The sequence below is a fragment of the Misgurnus anguillicaudatus genome, chromosome 21 (assembly GCF_027580225.2).
Source record: "Misgurnus anguillicaudatus chromosome 21, ASM2758022v2, whole genome shotgun sequence".
In the NCBI taxonomy this organism is placed as follows: Eukaryota; Metazoa; Chordata; class Actinopteri; order Cypriniformes; family Cobitidae; genus Misgurnus; species Misgurnus anguillicaudatus.
This window is the reverse complement of record NC_073357.2, coordinates 27,694,898-27,713,122: the sequence shown is the minus strand read 5'-3', so window position 1 is coordinate 27,713,122 and position 18,225 is coordinate 27,694,898. Positions and strand designations below refer to the sequence as shown.

The following is an 18,225-nucleotide window of genomic DNA, read 5'->3' as shown; positions in this document are numbered from 1 at the left end:
TATGATGGGAAAGCTTACAGTTTTTGCCTCTGGAAAAGAGTAACGTGCAAGGAATAATATAAGCGATGAGTGTGAAGCAAATGTTAAAAATGAGATTATTTAGAAATTAAGAGAAATAATTTACTTTTGTGAAAAAGTTTTACTTTCACTTCAGCAAGATTATCATTTATATATTTACATTTATTTCACTTTTATTTAAAGCAACTGTACAAGTGTTTTAACAACAATGAACAAAAGACTCACAAAAATACTTTGACTCAGCAACCAAAAAAAGAATAACATTTTTTGAATACAGTGTAACAGTAGGCGAACACTGGCAGAGCTAGAATTAAATGGGGTGCCCAATGCTACTTTATGTGGTCCATAGTCCATGAAAGAAAATGATGTGCAACCTCTATCAAAAAAGCATGAATGAATTTCATGATTGCTGATTACTTCATATTACTCCACATTAGATAAATATTCCTATAGGCGACCGCACACACTGCATGCATTACTAGCACTAATGTAAACATAATGTAAGGCTGAATTTTAAACTTCTATTTTTTTACATCTGATTTACTTTCTGTTAATGACACAACACAAAAGATCTCATGTTAACTGCAGTAACTTTCGTAAAAATTGTTCAGGAAACCTAAACATCTTATATTTAACACTAAGGATTTTGGCAAAAAAGTAATTCATCATACATTAAAAAGATCACTTCAAGAATAAAAACATGGCATTGAGTTTTGTCTATTAACGGGAAAATAATTATTGGAGGGAGTGAAAGTAGCGCATTCAATTTGGACACCCTGGACACCTCTCTAGCTCCACCACCTTATCTGGAGTATTCCACTGGATTCCAGAGATGGGCTGAACGCACTGAAAGTCGCAGACTAAAGAGAGGCAAGAGCCAAAGTCTGGCCTTCTGCTGTTTTCATATGAAATTTAAAGGAGACTGAAGCAATCACAAATCCGTGTATATACAGTTCATGGAGCTAACATAGCAAAATTCCTAACGACACCCATGGTGAGGTGTTATTGTGCTTTCGGTCTGTGTTGAATTTGTGTCTGTGATGTCACTACTGTGTCTTCCTATTCACCATCAGATGATACTGAAGATCAGACAGACATCTTTAAATTTTTACCACCATCTGTAAGGCCTAAAAATGAAACATAACACTGTCAGATCAAGAGATATAAATGAAATCATAATCATAATAAACAATCTGTTTAGTACATACTCATGAGATACAACTATACAAAAATACATTTTCTTTATTTTTTTATTTATTTTAAACATTTTATGTAAATGTAAGAGATGAATGTATTGATATGTGTGCAGTTCACATGTGCTGGTGATGATTTAATAAATAATGCTTACAACACGAAATAAAAAAGCAAGTTATCCAAGTTATGAAAACTGTTTAAGATGAGCATCTACCCAAGTGTGCTTAACTATAGGGTTGTGCACCTATCAAACAAACATCATTAAAAACATCTTATTTAATGTGTACGAACCGTAAGATCACAACATTAAATCCTGGACTGAATAAACTCAACATCAGTTCTGCCCTACAAAGCGAAAGCGCAGTAACTACGCATTTGGTCAAAATTGAGTTAAGGGTTAAAATGGGCTTTGTGAGATCTGTTGTGTCTTGTGACAAAGTCTCCTGGTTAAATTTTGTCCCAATTCAGAGAAATGTGTGTGCCAAAATTGCAGTAACATGTTTGACTGGCTGGTGTAAAAAACTTTAAAGCCATTTTTCTCAGTTTCAGTGTTTGCGTAGATACTGCACTTAGCCTTTGGAGGGCAGAGTTTGTAAACAGACTTAGACAATGGATTAAATTATCATTGTGTTGATCTGACAAAGCATCAAGTGTTGTTAATGTACACTTGATATTTTTTCAAATTTTGTAGGCTTAAAGGATACCAAGCCTATTAAAGCACCAGATTAATTAAAATTTATATTCTAGTATTTAAATTGCACTGCATGAGTTTACTTGAAGAGTTTCGTTGCAAAACGAGATAACCACCGTTTTTTTAATTGTTCATAAATCGCGTTTTTTGGTTGTGCATTTCAATTAATTTCAATGCAACTGCAGTTGGTTTGTTTTGATTTAAAACCTTCATAACTTAAAAAATACAGCTAAGTAGCACCATAGAACAAAAAAATAACATGATAACATAATAATAAACATGTTTTGACAAAGTTGTTAAAAAATGGATTTATCTCGTTTTGCAACGAAACTCTTCACTTTAAACATTTATTTCACATGAGCTCTACTCACCCCACGGTCTCTAGTTTATTATGTGGATCATCTTTTAGTTCAGAGATCAGCTTCACTCCTGAAACTCCAAGATTATTCCCAGTCAGCTTCAGATCTCTCAGGTGTGATGGGTTTGATCTCAGAGCTGAATTCAGCGAAACACAACCTTCATCTGTGATTTTACACCGCTCCAACCTGTAGAGAACAGAGACACACACATCAGAGCAACTATGATGTCATCATTAAAGATCATTACAAATCTAAATATATAAAATTCTTTCTAATAATAAAAAACTAATGGTGAGATGGTGGCCCAATCTTTAAATTTAGAAAACTACACATTATGTTTATTGCATTAGAAACTTACAAATCAGTTTTGCACAAATATCACATGATCCTACATGGAAAGCTTTTGCAAGGCTTCAGCAAGCTTAAATACACATCACTGGACTAGTTTGGTCATGGCAGAATAATTTTTAGTCCTGTTGAAGCTAATTGTGTCTTTATATGTTTTTTCAAGCTTGGAAATATTGTGTTACAGCTTTTATGGACAAACAGAGTGAGTAACTGAGATCATTTCTATTTTACATTATTAAGACGCAGTGGTGGAACTAGAAGTGCCAATGCTACTTTAGGGGGACCGTAGTCCAGTAGCCTCTTATGGAACGGCTGAAATGTATTTGTTCCTTAGACGTTGCACAATAAACGTGACATCCGAATATATTCATAATAAATCCTGAATGAAAAGTGAGATTCGAACGAATGTCCGTTAGTTAACTAATTATATTCACTATTTATATCGTAATTCAGTCAGAACATCAAGATTGTGAGATGAACAAATCGTTTTGGATTAAAAGGCTTGGATATTCCATTTCCTTGGACTTTTGGGGATTTATGAACAATTTAGGTGCGTTCCATTCGACCGTAAGTGGACTGCGAAGTGGACTTCACAGGATATTCCGCCATCTTAAGTGAGATTCCAATCCGAAGGGAGCGAACATGTTCAGTTTGAAGGGCACTGCGCACGGCATAGGGAATCAGGGAACATCGATACATCACTTCACAGGAAGTGGAGAGCGATAATCACCCAACTGTCATTGCGCGCCTCACGTGATCACCAGTCAGAACGGTCAGACCGCTATGCAATTATATGACAATCGTTTAAAAACACATAAATACACATAGTTAACCAAAAAAAGTTTACTTTCATATTTGCATGACAGTTACAGCAGGGCTTCAATTCTGTTAATAGTCAAGTAATAGCAGCAAGAGTCAATTTAAGTGTATAATAAACATTCGTTTTTCATTACGTAGTACTCAATGTTTTTTTGTTATTGTATAGTGTACATATTTTACATGTGATAGTAAATAAAAATTAAAATATGAATGTAGTCCTATATATATTTATGTTATATCAATCTGCGCGACCCCGTCGACGTTGACTTTCTTTGATGACGTTTGAAGGCCGTTCCAAATGAGCGGTTATTGTCCGTGAAGTCCACTTCAACTGATATACCGTGCTCAGGGAATAGGGAGCAGTGAACACTCCGTAGGGACCCTGTCGAATGGAACGCACCTTTTGTTTTGGACAATTTCACCGAAGCAGATAAAGGGAAGATTTTGAAGGTAAGTAAATATCCTAAATCGGCGCTGCCCGGTTCAGGTAACTAACAACTAGATTACAGTTTTATGACTGCTAAAAATCATATTATGCTTTGTGTGTGCGCTTAATGGAATCCCGAAAGTCTAAGCTTTACAACGATGTGCCGCATGACCGTATATTTTAAGATTTAATGCTTTAAAGTTACAATGACGTAATGCAGCCTCACGTGCAAGGGAGGGGGTGTACTGTGTACGGCACAGTGTTCCTTATCAGGTTAAAGAAAACGATGTGTATACCTGTATTTAAAAAAGCATGTGAATGAATCCCATGATTGCGGATTACTTTACATTACCCCATATCAGATCATTTTTCCTATGCTGTACTGCATTACTAGCACAGATGTAAACATGATGTAAGGTAGGGTTGAATTTTGAGCTTTTCTATTTCTTATTTTTCATCTAATGACATGTCTGTTAATGAAGCAAAAGATCTAATGTTAACTGCAGTAACTTTCAGTAAAGTTGTTTAGGAAATCTTAACTCAATGATAAACCTTAAACTTCAAATGGCAGAGCTATTTTTTAAGTAAATATGGATTAATATTTGTTGCAAAGTTACAGAAGTTAGTCAGTCAGGTCCTTTTGTAATTTAATTAACTTTAATGACAGATAAATAAACAACCGGTACTGTTTATTATGCTGCGTTAACACCAGCCAGGATAGAGGCGTGAAGCGCGAGTGATTTCAATGTTAAGTCAATGTGAAGAGGCGTTGACGTGCGTCTGGAGGTCTCGCGGCGCGTTTGGCGTGCCATCTAGTTCGCGCGAATGGCGCAAATTGAGCGTCTGGCGCGGTACGCACGGATGGTGCTTTTTGCATTTGGCGCAAATTTGCGGCTGACGCCCGAGTTGAAAAATTTGAACTTTGGCGGAATTTCACGCCGCGTTAACCAATCAGGAGCCTGCTTGCTGCTATGGCGGCATCCCCGCCCGGAGTCACTCATTCAACCTGAAGGAACGCTTGATATTGTCCGTGAGCAGTCACCCGGAGCTATACGACACACAAGTTCTTATTTCTATAGAGACAGGAATAAAAAGGACCTCGCTTGGAAGAGTGTCAGTGAGGACATTGGGCAGCCTGGTAAGTTGTAATACACATTTCACTTTTGAGTCACGTGACGTTTATCAACCCGCGCCATTTATTTTCCCCCTATAGTAAGGTTAACAAAAACAATGCGGTAACTCTCTTGATAAATGCACAAATCAACATCAGTCATCTTGCAAACAGGCAACCGCATAGCACTTGCCCCTCCCACAAGTAGCGGATTTTGCCTCTGACCTGCGTCAAATGCTTGCTTTTTCCGCGCGTCTACTTCGCTCTAGACACGCGAATGCATTCAAACTGTTCAAGCGGCAAACTAGGTGGGGTAGAAGCGATTTTGACGCCTGAAACGCGATTGGTGTAAACGCAGCATTAGGCTTAGACCAAATTAAATTTCAGTAGTCCGCCTGCCCATTTAGTCTTAATTAATAGTAAACATACTTGGATTGCTGTACTCGAAAAGAGCTCTGAACCTTCAGAGAGAGCAAACCTGAGCCCAGGTTCAGTTTTTATTCAGTCAGAAAGACAAATAGCGTATACACACTCTTCTAGCCTATGATAATCATTTTGTGATATTTGTAAAGTACAATTATATATTAATAATGTTTGTTTTTTACAATGTGGTGCATTTAATTAAAGATGGAAATTTTAAAAAGTGGGGGGGACATGTCCCCCCTGGGAATTGCACCACTGCTGTTAAATGTAAACAGATGTTAATAGTGATCAGTGAGAGTCTCTTGTTTGTCATCATTATCAGATCTGCAGTATCATGTTATTGAGGAACTGATCATGTGAAGATTAATCACCAGAATTCACATTTCAAACAGATTTCAATACATTATTACATCACATAACATCATATTATCTTACTCTAGTTTCTCCAGTTTACAGTCAGGATTCTTCAGTACATCAGAGATCAGCTTCACTCCTGAATCTCTTAGATCATTATCAGACAGCTTCAGATCTCTCAGGTGTGATGGGTTTGATCTCAGAGCTGAAGTGAGAGCAACACAACCTTCATCTGTGATTTTACACCGTTCCAACCTGCAGAAAATAAAGACAGACACACAAGATCAACTATAGGGTTGGAAACCGAGAACCGGTTCTTATTCAGAGCCGGTTCTGTTTTTTAAAAAGGAAATGGAACTGCACGTAATTCTTAAGGTTCGGTTCAAAAAGCGGTTCCGATGCGATGCACGGGCAAAGCGCTGGGAGCGGTCACTTTAAATAGCCATGTCTTACCTCATGAATATTAATTACATTGAGCCACTGTTTACAAAGAAAACACTCGCGCTGCTGAGGTAAGCTTTTTGTACTTCGTGTTAAATATGTCTAAGAGTCAAAAGTGTGAATTCTAGGGCTGTTGACAGTCTCACCCAGTGAGATGTCTTCAAGTTCGTGTGAACGCAAATGGCCAGCAGACTCAAGAGTTAGTGCGCTATAAACTGATATCAGTGATGACCCGCTGGCTTGGGGGCAGAACAATGAGGTAAGATGTTCTCTCTTGGTCAAGGTTGTGAAAAAGTATCAATCTGCGCCACCAGTACATCATCAGAACGCGTTTTCAGCGCTGTGCAGACATTATTATAACCCCAAAAGGTTCCTCACTTGAAACCTGTGTTGTTTCACAGATGAAAGTGATACAATAAACACGCACAATCCTGTGGTTACAAAATGGCCAAGCACATAATGCTCAATTGCTTCACATTTAAAATCTAAAACCACACGAAAAACGTGATCGTGCCACTTTCTACTCTTTAAGCGCATGGACGCTCCAAAGCGTCTGTCGTTGCTAAGTAACCTAAGCATTGCTTGACGTTGTGACGAGCAGCCACCGGCGGGAAATGGCTCTCTCCGCCTCTTTAATTTTTGCTTTATATTGCGAGCATGTGAAAGTTGCGCAAGCTCTTACACATGTACAAATCTCTGTGTAGCAAGTTTACCTCTTTCCCCACCATTGACGAGTTAACTCAGTCAGGAGTTAACTCGTCAATTAATAGAAAACCCTTCCCTGCCAATGATGAGTTAGTATCCACCAGGTTTTTCCCTTACAAACTTCATTTTAAAGAATGAATAAATTCGGCATCATCTTCAACAACAAAAGAACAATAAACAGTTTAAATAGATTTCATTACATTATTATATAACATCATATTATCTTACTCCAGTATCTCCAGTTTACAGTCAGGATTCTTCAGTACACCAGATATCAGCTTCACTCCTGAATCTGTGAGTTTATTATCGGACAGCTTCAGATCTCTCAGATGTGATGGGTTTGATCTCAGAGCTGAAGTCAGAGCAACACAACCTTCATCTGAGATTTTACACCGCTCCAACCTAGAGACACATCACACACATCACTTTCTCATTTCACAACATACAACTATGATGTCATCAAATCTGTCTGATTGGAACCATTACATGTCCCAGAGAAAAAACATGAGTTTATTAGCCTGGGTGCCAGCCGAATTTAGCCCCGCCCACAACATTGTAGGCTGGGGGAAATTCGGTCTGGAATCGTTCCGTTTTGGCGCTGAATGCTCGAACAAAAACTGTTGGACCAATAAAATTTTCAGGGAGGGCTTTAGACAATGATGGACAGATGATCAACAGTAACGTAATCAACCACGTGACCAAAGAACGCTTGTGTTGAATCCGTTTACAACAAAGACCGCTGCCCCAGAAGAATTGAGATATGAATATTCTGCCATCGAGTCTGTTCTAGAAGATATCGACAGCACATTCATTTTAAAAGAGGAACAGAGAAACGTGATCAATACATTTGTTGATCGGAAAGATGTCCCTCCTCCGGGATTCGGCAAAAATTTAATTTATCAGCTGGCTTCAATGGTCGCTAAGAAGATGGGACACAATGAAAATGGGGAACTCGGCGTGCACGACAACGTGGATATAACTAGCAATCGTTGCCAGTTCCTTTTCGAAAGCTCCTGGATAAAGTTCATCTAACTTATGGTAATGGTAAGAGATAGTCTGACTGTATGACTTAGTAAATTACTCACAATGTTGTGATATGAATGAAATGTTGTAAACATAGTAGGTGTTGATGTACGTTTGCTAACTCAGACTTAGTACAATCATAATGTTAGTGTCATTGTAGCGAAATAACTAGTAGTTCGGTCAGGCTGCAAAAGATGCCATTTCAACATACGTCGCACACTCGGTTGCTCTGATTGGTTGTAGGTCTATCCAATTGAGTGCAGAGGCATTTTTTGTCCTGGTTCGGTTGAAACACGCCCCATAATCACAGCTCAATTAAACGGTTTCAGACTCAAATTCTGACTAGAATTGAGTATGACAACGTCAGGCTATGAGTTTATACAACTAAAAAAAATCACATTTGAAATTATGAATAAATTTAGCATAATCTTCATATGTCAAAGTACTAACTGCACTCTTAAGAAAGGATGTGTTAATTTTACAAATTTTTTGTTTTATGCTTTTAACACATTACATGTCATTTTGTGTTGATTTTGTGTTCCAATAAAAACACAGAGATGTGCATATTCTGGGACAACGCATTTAGTGTGTTGTCCCTAAACTAACACTGATTGTGTTGTTTTTAACACATCTGTTCTAAGAGTGTGTGTTGAGTCTGTTTAATCTAGATGTAAATATAACAGAGGTAGATGTTAATAGTGATCTGTGAGAGTCTCATTGTCAGCATTATCAGATCTACAGTATCATGTTATTGAGGATCAGATCCTGTGAAGATCAATCACCAGAATTCACAACAACAGAAAAAATAAACACTTCACATAGATTTCATTACATTATTAGATCACATAAGATCATATTATCTTACTCCAGTATCTCCAGTTTACAGTCAGGATTCTTCAGTGCACCAGAGATCAGCTTCACTCCTGAATCTCTTAGATTGTTATTATCATTCAGATCCAGATCTCTCAGGTGTGATGGGTTTGATCTCAGAGCTGAAGTCAGAGCAACACAACCTTCATCTGTAATATTACACTTCCTCAACCTGTAGAGAACAATGACTTATGCAAATTATGCAAAACTACAAATTTTGTACACGTTAGGAATAATCTATAGCATAGTGGAGAGTCTTGTATTAAACTGAAGGGGGTTACATGACTATTTACCTCATAAGTAAGGTAAGGAACATTAAAGATCGATTTGCTCATTTTTAATAAATGCAAACCTGTTTACATTCGATTTAAAGATGAGACGTTCAAATGGTTTACTCGTTATAATGTCATATATGTTATTTAAATAAATTTTTATATTTGCAGCATCTGGGTTACCATGTGTTATTAGACTGGCCAGCCAGAATCAAGCATTTTAGAGTGCCGTGTTATAATAATATATAACATCCACCTCTTCATGTAAGGATACTCTTCTACTCTCAATTCCTCAGTAATTGAGACACTGCGTGTTTAAATTTCAAATAAATACATCACACATGACTATTCATAAGATCGCATTAACATGTAATCAATAGGGTAATGATTTAAGGCATATACTGTATGACGAGGTGTCCAAGGAGAGGGCACCGAGCTCAGATATATATATATATATATTTGCCTAATTGCAACGTCCTTAGCACACCCTCTGTGAAGCCTAATGTGCAAACAGTACAGTATGCAATGTTGTTTGGGCAAAAGCAACTTCGTGATTGTCATCATTTGCCACAGATGTAAAAAAAACAAAATACGGACCGTAAATATGAAGTCATAACCAGCCATTGTTTACAAATACAACACTGAGCTCGCCACATGTAACTTTCACTTTATCTCCGAGTTTACCGGTATTTAAATACTGATGTGTGAATGATGTCTTGCTGGTAAAAAGTCAGAATGTTACTGCGTGTGTGAACAGTACATTTTTGTATTTACTGGTAAATTCATTCTGATAACTTCATGGTAATTTACCAAAATTACTGTGTGAAAGAGGCTATAGACTGGAGTCTGTCAGGTTGAACACATGATCTTATTTCCCCAAGTGCTCGTATGTTCATAATGGACAAGATGATGTCTGAATCTTGGATATTTGTCTCATGTGGACACCCCGGACCTCTCACAACAAATATGAGAGACAATCTTACCCCAGTATCTCCAGTTTACAGTCAGGATTCTTCAGTACATCACAGATCAGCTTCACTCCTGAATCTCTTAGATCCTCATTATAAGACAAATCCAAATGTGTCAGATGTGATGGGTTTGATCTCAGAGCTGAAGTCAGAGCAACACAACCTTCATCTGTGATATTACAACCCCACAATCTGTAAGAAACAGAGACACAAACAAAAGATCAACTATGATGTCATCATTAAAGATCATTACAAATCTAAAAGAAATCTGATGGCTGATTTAAACCATTACATATCACAGAAAAAAAACATGAGAGTTTACACAATAAAAAAAATTACATTCATTTTTTTATTTAATTTTTAAGAATGAATAAATTGAGCATTATCTTCAGACTGTGTCTGTTTAATGTAAACAGATGTAGATGTTAATAGGGATCTGCGAGAGTCTCATTATCAGATCTGCAGTATCAAGTTATTGAGGATCGGATCATGTGAAGATCAATCTCCAGAATTCAAAACACGTCAAATAAATTTTATTACATTATTACATCACATCATATTATCTTACTCCAGTATCTTCAGTTTACAGTCAGGATTCTTCAGTACATCAGAGATCACCTTCACTCCTGAATCTCTCAGTTTATTCTCAGACAGATTCAGATGTGTCAGGTGTGATGGGTTTGATCTCAGAGCTGACGTCAGAGCAACACAACCTTCAGCTGTGATATTACACCTACACAACCTAAAGAGAACAGAGACGCACACTTCACTCTCTCAGATCACAACACACACATCAGATCAACACTGATTTTCTTTTGTTTGTTTTTTTCATGATTTATTGTTTTACAGTTCATTATGAATCATAACATATCAACTGTAATACACTGCAGTAAAGTTTATTACTTCTGAGTGAAGTAATAAATCACATTATAAACTCATCACTCAGATATGATAGCATTAGCGTAGCGGTGCGCAAGTTCTACCAGGAAACTCGAATGTTACGTCATTCATTTCACAAGGTGCAATCAATCACCCCTGATACTGAGAGTATATAAACCTCGTACTCACCTGTCTTTGCGTTCGCAGATACTGATGCCAGCATTTACACGCTCGATGTCCAGTGAATATGCTAATGCTAACTAAAGCGTTAGTTACCCGAATTACGCCGATTCAAATGTTGAGTGATGTTATCGGGCATTCGAACTGGTTTCCTGGGATTTTATTATCTCGTTTTCGTTTCACCTGCAACATCGCGAGGAGCTCTCACAAAAGGTTAAAGACTTAAAAAGGGAAGTCTGCAAGCTTCCTTAAGTGTGTAACCCTGCAGTACACAGAGAAGGATACCACATGCGTTTCTTTTTATGAACAGTGCAGGAACATTTGGATGATCTGTAAAGTGTAATATTAATATTGACTGTCGCACACTCTGAACGCCGCAGCAGATGTCAGTAATCATCATTGATTGGCGAAGCGCTGCACCTGCACGGGTTTGGAAGAATGCCGAAGCTTGTTATCTCCCTCATCACAGGATCTTTGTCTTTCGTCTACAATACCAAATGCTCCGCTTATCACTGGTTTTAAACCGTACGCGAATGTTTTGTGAAGCAAAGACATGGAATCGACTTGGATGAACGACTATTGCTCGCGAAACTTTCACACATTAAATACGGCGTGTATGCTAGTGATGGGCAGTCAGGCTCTTTCCATTGATTCGGTTCTTTCGGCTCAAGCGCTGGCTCTACATTTTAGTGATGGCAGTCCGGCTCTTTTCATAGATTCGGTTCTTCTGGCTCGGCTCCCTTAGAAGAGCCGGCTCCCCTGCATGCGTCTGAAGATTCGGCTCTGCTCGTTCGCTACAAAGAATCAGCTCTTAGAGCCGCTTGTCGCGAGCGACCCATCACTAGTGTATGCAGTGCATGACATGATGCAAACAGGCAAATGACGCGGTCTAATGTTCGTGTGTTTCATTGGAATAAGGAATGCGCAAAGTATACGAGCTTCATCTGAACTGTCCCTTTCAGTGTTTCCCTAAAACATCAATAATATAAGGTACTATTTATTCATGTAACAGGTCTTGCAACGTCCTACCTGCTACGGTACTACAATGCAAGTTGCTTAATGCTTAACAGTATTCAGCAAACTGTTCATATCAAATGCAAATATTCACGTTAGATCTTCACTCACCTGATCCTAATTACAGACTTTAAGGATACGGGGATACGCTATTTTCGAACTTTAAATCTTATGGTAATATAGTTTTCAAGCACACATTTTGTTGCTGAGCAAATCGTAAGTGTGTGTGTGGTCGAATGGCAATAGTAATGCATATTGTCAATTTTATTGAGCACGGGGTTCAGCATAAATGTTTCCATCTAAAGCTTTGTGCTTTAAGATATTCAGTTATGCACATGTATAAAGTACGAGAATGCATCAACTTTTAATTGTACTTTTCAAATGAGACTTTATTCCAGATCTCAGTCAAATTCTTATCCGAGCTCGGTTGCGTTGAACATCCCATCTATTTATCTGGATTATCTTCTCCTACGGTAAGCTATCTTATTCATTATACTGGATTGGCTGATAGTGCACAGTACATGCTTTTACAACCGAAAGATGGCAATGACTATGTTACAGGCAATATGGAGACGGAGCTGAGGTTGTGTGGTGTATTTAATACAATTAAAACGTGCATTTGTGTTATTCCTGAGGGCTTGCCGTTGTTTTGATCGGTGTGCACTGCATTCTGCGGATGTCTCAACAAAAGTTGAGCCTGTACACCATGTTGAGTGTGTTTGTTATGCAGTAGACTTCAGTTGAAAAACGCGCGCCTTGCTGCTTTAAGAACACAACAGCTTGCATCAGTTTGAACCATTTAAGCGCATTGTGCTTTGTTTGCGATGCAGGCACCCAGAGCATGCGCATGGGTAGGCTACAGCGGATGTCTGGACACTGGTTTGAAGATGTAATGTGACTGCTAGATTTTATATCAAAGCACGTAATCCCAATTTAAAGTGCTGTTGAACGTTGGTAACGTATGTTTCGCCCGAAATGGTGGTGCCACCAGCTATAAACACAGAATACAAACACAATTTCCTTGTTTTAACATGGAACCCAATGGGAATAATGTCTAAATATTTCTTCAAGTGGTGTTATGTTTGAATATGGTGGTGTTCGATTATCTTATGTGTTTCAACTATTGAATTTCAATTGTATCATGCTGTTTTAATGACGTCCAACATGACTGGAGAATTGGAATGCATCTGAAATAACTTGTTTCTAATTTAATTCTATGTTCTGTTTAAAGCCTGGAATACACTACAGGATTTTTGCACTCTGACAAGATTGTAACAGCAAATGCATTGTGCGGTGATCATGCTGAATTTCTGACACTGTCAGAAAACTATTGTAGCCTATCTTGGACACAAGACCAGGAAAACGTCCATCTTTGAACTTCTCCCATGGACCGTACGACACTTTACCACCGAAGAGCCACGATCATAGAAATCGTGATGATTGTTTCACGATGCAAATCTCGTCTGGGAAAGCAAAAAATCATGCAGTTATGATTCTAAATGATAACTTTACAAGGAACTTTGTCTGGAATTAGGTGCGTACAATCCACTTACCCTGCATCCTCAAGTAAATAGCGAAACATGCATCAACTTTCCATATAACCACATTACACCGGCTGCTAGGATTTAAAACATTATAACAGCGCGGCTGCATACATGAGGCAAGCTATTTTAAAACTATATACATGTTTTTACTCAGACCACGGACATGCAGTTCTATAAGTGCTTTATTTTCAGTGCCTGCATTACCATCAGGCCTCCTTATCGACTTCCAGGAACTCTTATTACAAACGGCTGCAAGGATTTGACATGCATAATTGCTACATGTACAAGAAATTAGCTTTCGTTAGTATTTGGCCGTGCACACTTGCCGCGTGCACGCAGGTTGTCACGTTTCACGTCCGCAGTCGTGTATGGTGCGGCTTCGATCGTTGCTGGATTGCCAGTGTGGCGGAGGATCTTTCAACAAATAAATTAGAACTTCTTAAGTGCATATCATGTAAGACTATTTGTACAAAATTGTTACGTTTTATCATGCTATTATGGTTAGTCAAAATTTAAGCTGTAAACTTTCATCTAGAAGGCTATTACGTTCGGAGTACGTCCATCTATCAACTGCATAACCCTACTGGTACCGCGCTTCAGTTTTTGGGGGTCTTAATTTACATCGTAAACGGAGAATTGTATATAATCATCTGTGTGTCATGGCCAAGCAAGCAAGACAAGGCAATGGGTTATTTCTTAAAACCAAAAGTGCACAAAGCAGAACCAGAATGAAGACCAGAATACAGGACTGAAAAGTGATTGACAGCTAACATAATCGACAAAGGACAACTGAAACACAAGGACTGTATATATTCACGTTGGGTAAACAAGATATCAAGACACACCTGGAAAACAATCTAGAACAAGGACCAAAGAACTACAGTCATGGATGACATTACAGAACTTCAAATAAAGAGTACAAGACTGGGGAAACCCAAGACATGACAGACACTGTGCAATCTTTAGCATCAGTCAGATTTGTTTGTAACCTTCTAATCTTCTCCCTACTTTTATAATGACAATATAAAAGCATGTATACGTCAATTGTCTCTCTTCATCAGGAGCCGCGCTCCTAATTTCACTGTATGCAGGAAAACACTATTACATTCAATTCAATTATGGTAAGCAATAATCAAGGTATGTTTAAGCAAATTACTGGTGATGGTGGTGTATTTAACCTTGCTAAATCATGGCCTTTGCCATTTATATAATTTCTTACTCTGGCATATCGTTGCCTTTCAAAGGTCTACGCGGCCTTTTCTCATTAGGCATATCGTTGCTTTCTATGGCCTACGCGGCCAATCTCTGTCTGGCATATCGTTGCCTTCAAAAGCCTACGCGGCATTTTTCTATTAGGCATATTGTTGCCTTCTACGGCCTACGCGGCTTATCTCTATATGGCATATCGCTGCCTGCAATGGCCTACGCGGCCTATTTCTCTGGCATATCATTGCCTTCCAAAGGCCTACGCGGCCTTTTCCCACTAGGCATATCGTTGCTTTCTGTGGCCTGTGCGGCCTTTCTCTGTCTGGCATATCGTTGCCTTCTAAAGCCTATGTGGCTTTTCCCACTAGGCATATCGTTGCCTTCTACGGCCTATGCGGCCTATCTCTCCAGCCTATCTCTCTGGGGCATATCGCTGCCTTCTATGGCCTAAGCGGTAATCCCATGGCCTCTTATGGCATCCTTCAATGTCAGTAGATAACAATTTCTCTTATCTGTTTCAGGAACCTCAAAGAAACACTGGTGGGTACCGATCATTGCGATCAATTTTTGGGGATTAGATTCTGGCCTGTCTTCATCTTCAGACAGGAACCGCAAGAATCCGTGACCCCCGGATTTGAACTATGGTCGGGGCCTATGCCAAAGAACTATACTGTGTTACATTCTAACCTTGGTTGCTAACTACTGTTAAATAAACTCATATATCAAGTCTTAACCTATCTTCGAGTCTTTCTGGTAGAAATGATAGCATTAGCGTAGCGGTGCGCAAGTTCTACCAGGAAACTCGAATGTTACGTCATTCATTTCACAAGGTGCAATCAATCACCCCTGATACTGAGAGTATATAAACCTCGTACTCACCTGTCTTTGCGTTCGCAGATACTGATGCCAGCATTTACAAACCCACCCTCCCTACCACCATCACCAGGTTGGTTCCGTCCATACTCAAGGGGGATTAGATTCTGGCCTGTCTTCATCTTCAGACAGGAACCGCAAGAATCCGTGACCCCCGGATTTGAACTATGGTCGGGGCCTATGCCAAAGAACTATACTGTGTTACATTCTAACCTTGGTTGCTAACTACTGTTAAATAAACTCATATATCAAGTCTTAACCTATCTTCGAGTCTTTCTGGTAGAACTCTTCACTGTCTGTCTGTGAATTTCACCATTGATTTTAAGATAATCGTGCATTAGTTTTAAATGTCTTCATGGTTCATATACTCTACATATTGAAATATACTGTTGCTACTAAATTAACCCTAGTAAGATCACTCAGATCAACTGATATATCTGCTGCTGCTTAACTCTTTCCCCGCCACTGACGAGATGACACATCAATTAAGAGAAAACGCTTCCCTGCCAATGACGAGAATTTCCGGCTTTCCGCAACACCGCTATTATCCACCAGGTGGCGCACTTCCACAACTTATACAACCCGGAAGTAACGTGAAAAGAGAAAGAACTCCGTGTATGTTCTAAAGATCGCTCTGAATCTGATCTCTATCAAAAGTCCTTCACAAAAATTGAATTCTCTCAACTTTTTGCTCAAAATTTTATGTTTTTGAAGAAACCTACCCATATTTTAGAGGTGATAAAGGGAAAATTAATGAAGGTAGGATAATTTTTTTTTTTTTAAAGCAGAGGGTCTGTTCTTTTATTTGATATAATGTTTGTTTATATATTTAAAAAAGAACATTTTCTTGAATGCATTAAACTTTTGTGAAAATCATGAATAAGCTCTTTTTGTTTATCATACAACTATTATCATATTCAAACATATGAGGGTTGCAAAAATATCCTGAATCTGATAGTTAGAGCTGGAATTGTGTCATTAAACAATTGATGGGGGTTATGAATTTTTTTTACATTTTACTATCATTATCCTGTTAAATGATATCTTATTCAAATCATTATTAGAGATGATCTTACTTCAGTATCTCCAGTTTACAGTCAGGATTCTTTAGTACATCAGAGATCAGCTTCACTCCTGAATCTCTTAGATAATTCCAGCTCACATCCAGATCTCTCAGGTGTGAAGGGTTTGATCTCAGAGCTGACGTCAGAGCAACACAACCTTCATCTGTGATATTACAACTTTTCAACCTGTAGAGAAATAAAGAAAACCAACACGTGAGTAAATGATGACAAATGTTTGATTTTAGGTGAACATACTCTTTCAAAACATGTTGTATGGTACTGAAACTTAAACTATGTACTATAAACTATTTTATTATTGGTTCAGTTTAAAATATTTGCGAATGTGCGCGTCATGAATGTTCCGCCACAAACTGCAAGTTTGGGAAAAATTTTATGGGGTTCCTGATTCTCAACCTGTGGATGTTTTTCATCGCTAAAAGGGAGTTTGGGAACTTATTGCAGAGCACAGATGACAACATGTTTGCTCGAGATAGCAAAAGCTAGCACTAAGATAAAGCTAATTTTTACATTATAGCGATGATGCTGGTAGTGACGATTCTCTCAGACCAGTCAGTGATCTACAGTGTTTTGGCGTCACGTTTTGGTATCAGCTCGCCTCCTTTGGAACCCCAACCGAGGTGGTACTAAAAAAAGTATCAGGTACTACGTACTGCACCGAGTGGAAAAGCTCACAAAAGTAAGCTGACCCAAACCAAACCATGGGGAACTATGCAATGGAAAAGCGCCATTAAATTTCACTTGATCCGGGTTAAAATTTTTACAATAATTTAGATTAAATTTAATGTTTTTCTATTACTTTTAATTTAGATGTAAATCTCAGTAAGGGATTAACTTTAAACTTTCATCAGATGAGGTTTAAATATTATAAACAAATTCTCTACAATATGTGTCTAAATGAACAGAGACAGATTTGGTCAGTGTGGCATCAGGACTGGTGGGAGCATTATTATACAAATATTAAATATTAAAGGTGAGGCCTGTGAGTCTGAGATGCACTGATTCATGAATGATACATACAAGGGCAACTTTACTGAATGTAGAGTGAAAGAGACTGATCTTTTGAGAAGAGGAAAACTGTTTGAACAGCACAGGTGACAAATAACAGTGATATTTATACAGCACTTCTCATCTCTCATGTGAGCTTCAGTCAAGAGCTGCAGGTCAGGAGACTAAACAGATGCAGCGCTGCTTCATGACAAATCTCTCTTCGTGTTGAGTTATATAACATTACCAGAACTCTGTAATGGATGCTGTCTGATTTTAATACAGAGTATAAAGGATCAATGCTGATACTGATCTGTGTTCAGTCTGACACCAATGAACCCAAGTACATTACAAGCTTTATCACTGCTAATACAATAAACTTCTTCATTAAGATCTTCAACATCCTCATCAGTTTTTCTTAGATGTGTCTACTGGAG

At 38.3% G+C, this 18,225-nt stretch overlaps 1 pseudogene; it reads right to left on the bottom strand.

Moving 5' to 3' along the window:
• The window catches only part of LOC129440824 (NACHT, LRR and PYD domains-containing protein 3-like), a 29,713-nt pseudogene continuing 11,488 nt past the window's right edge, over nucleotides 1-18,225 (bottom strand).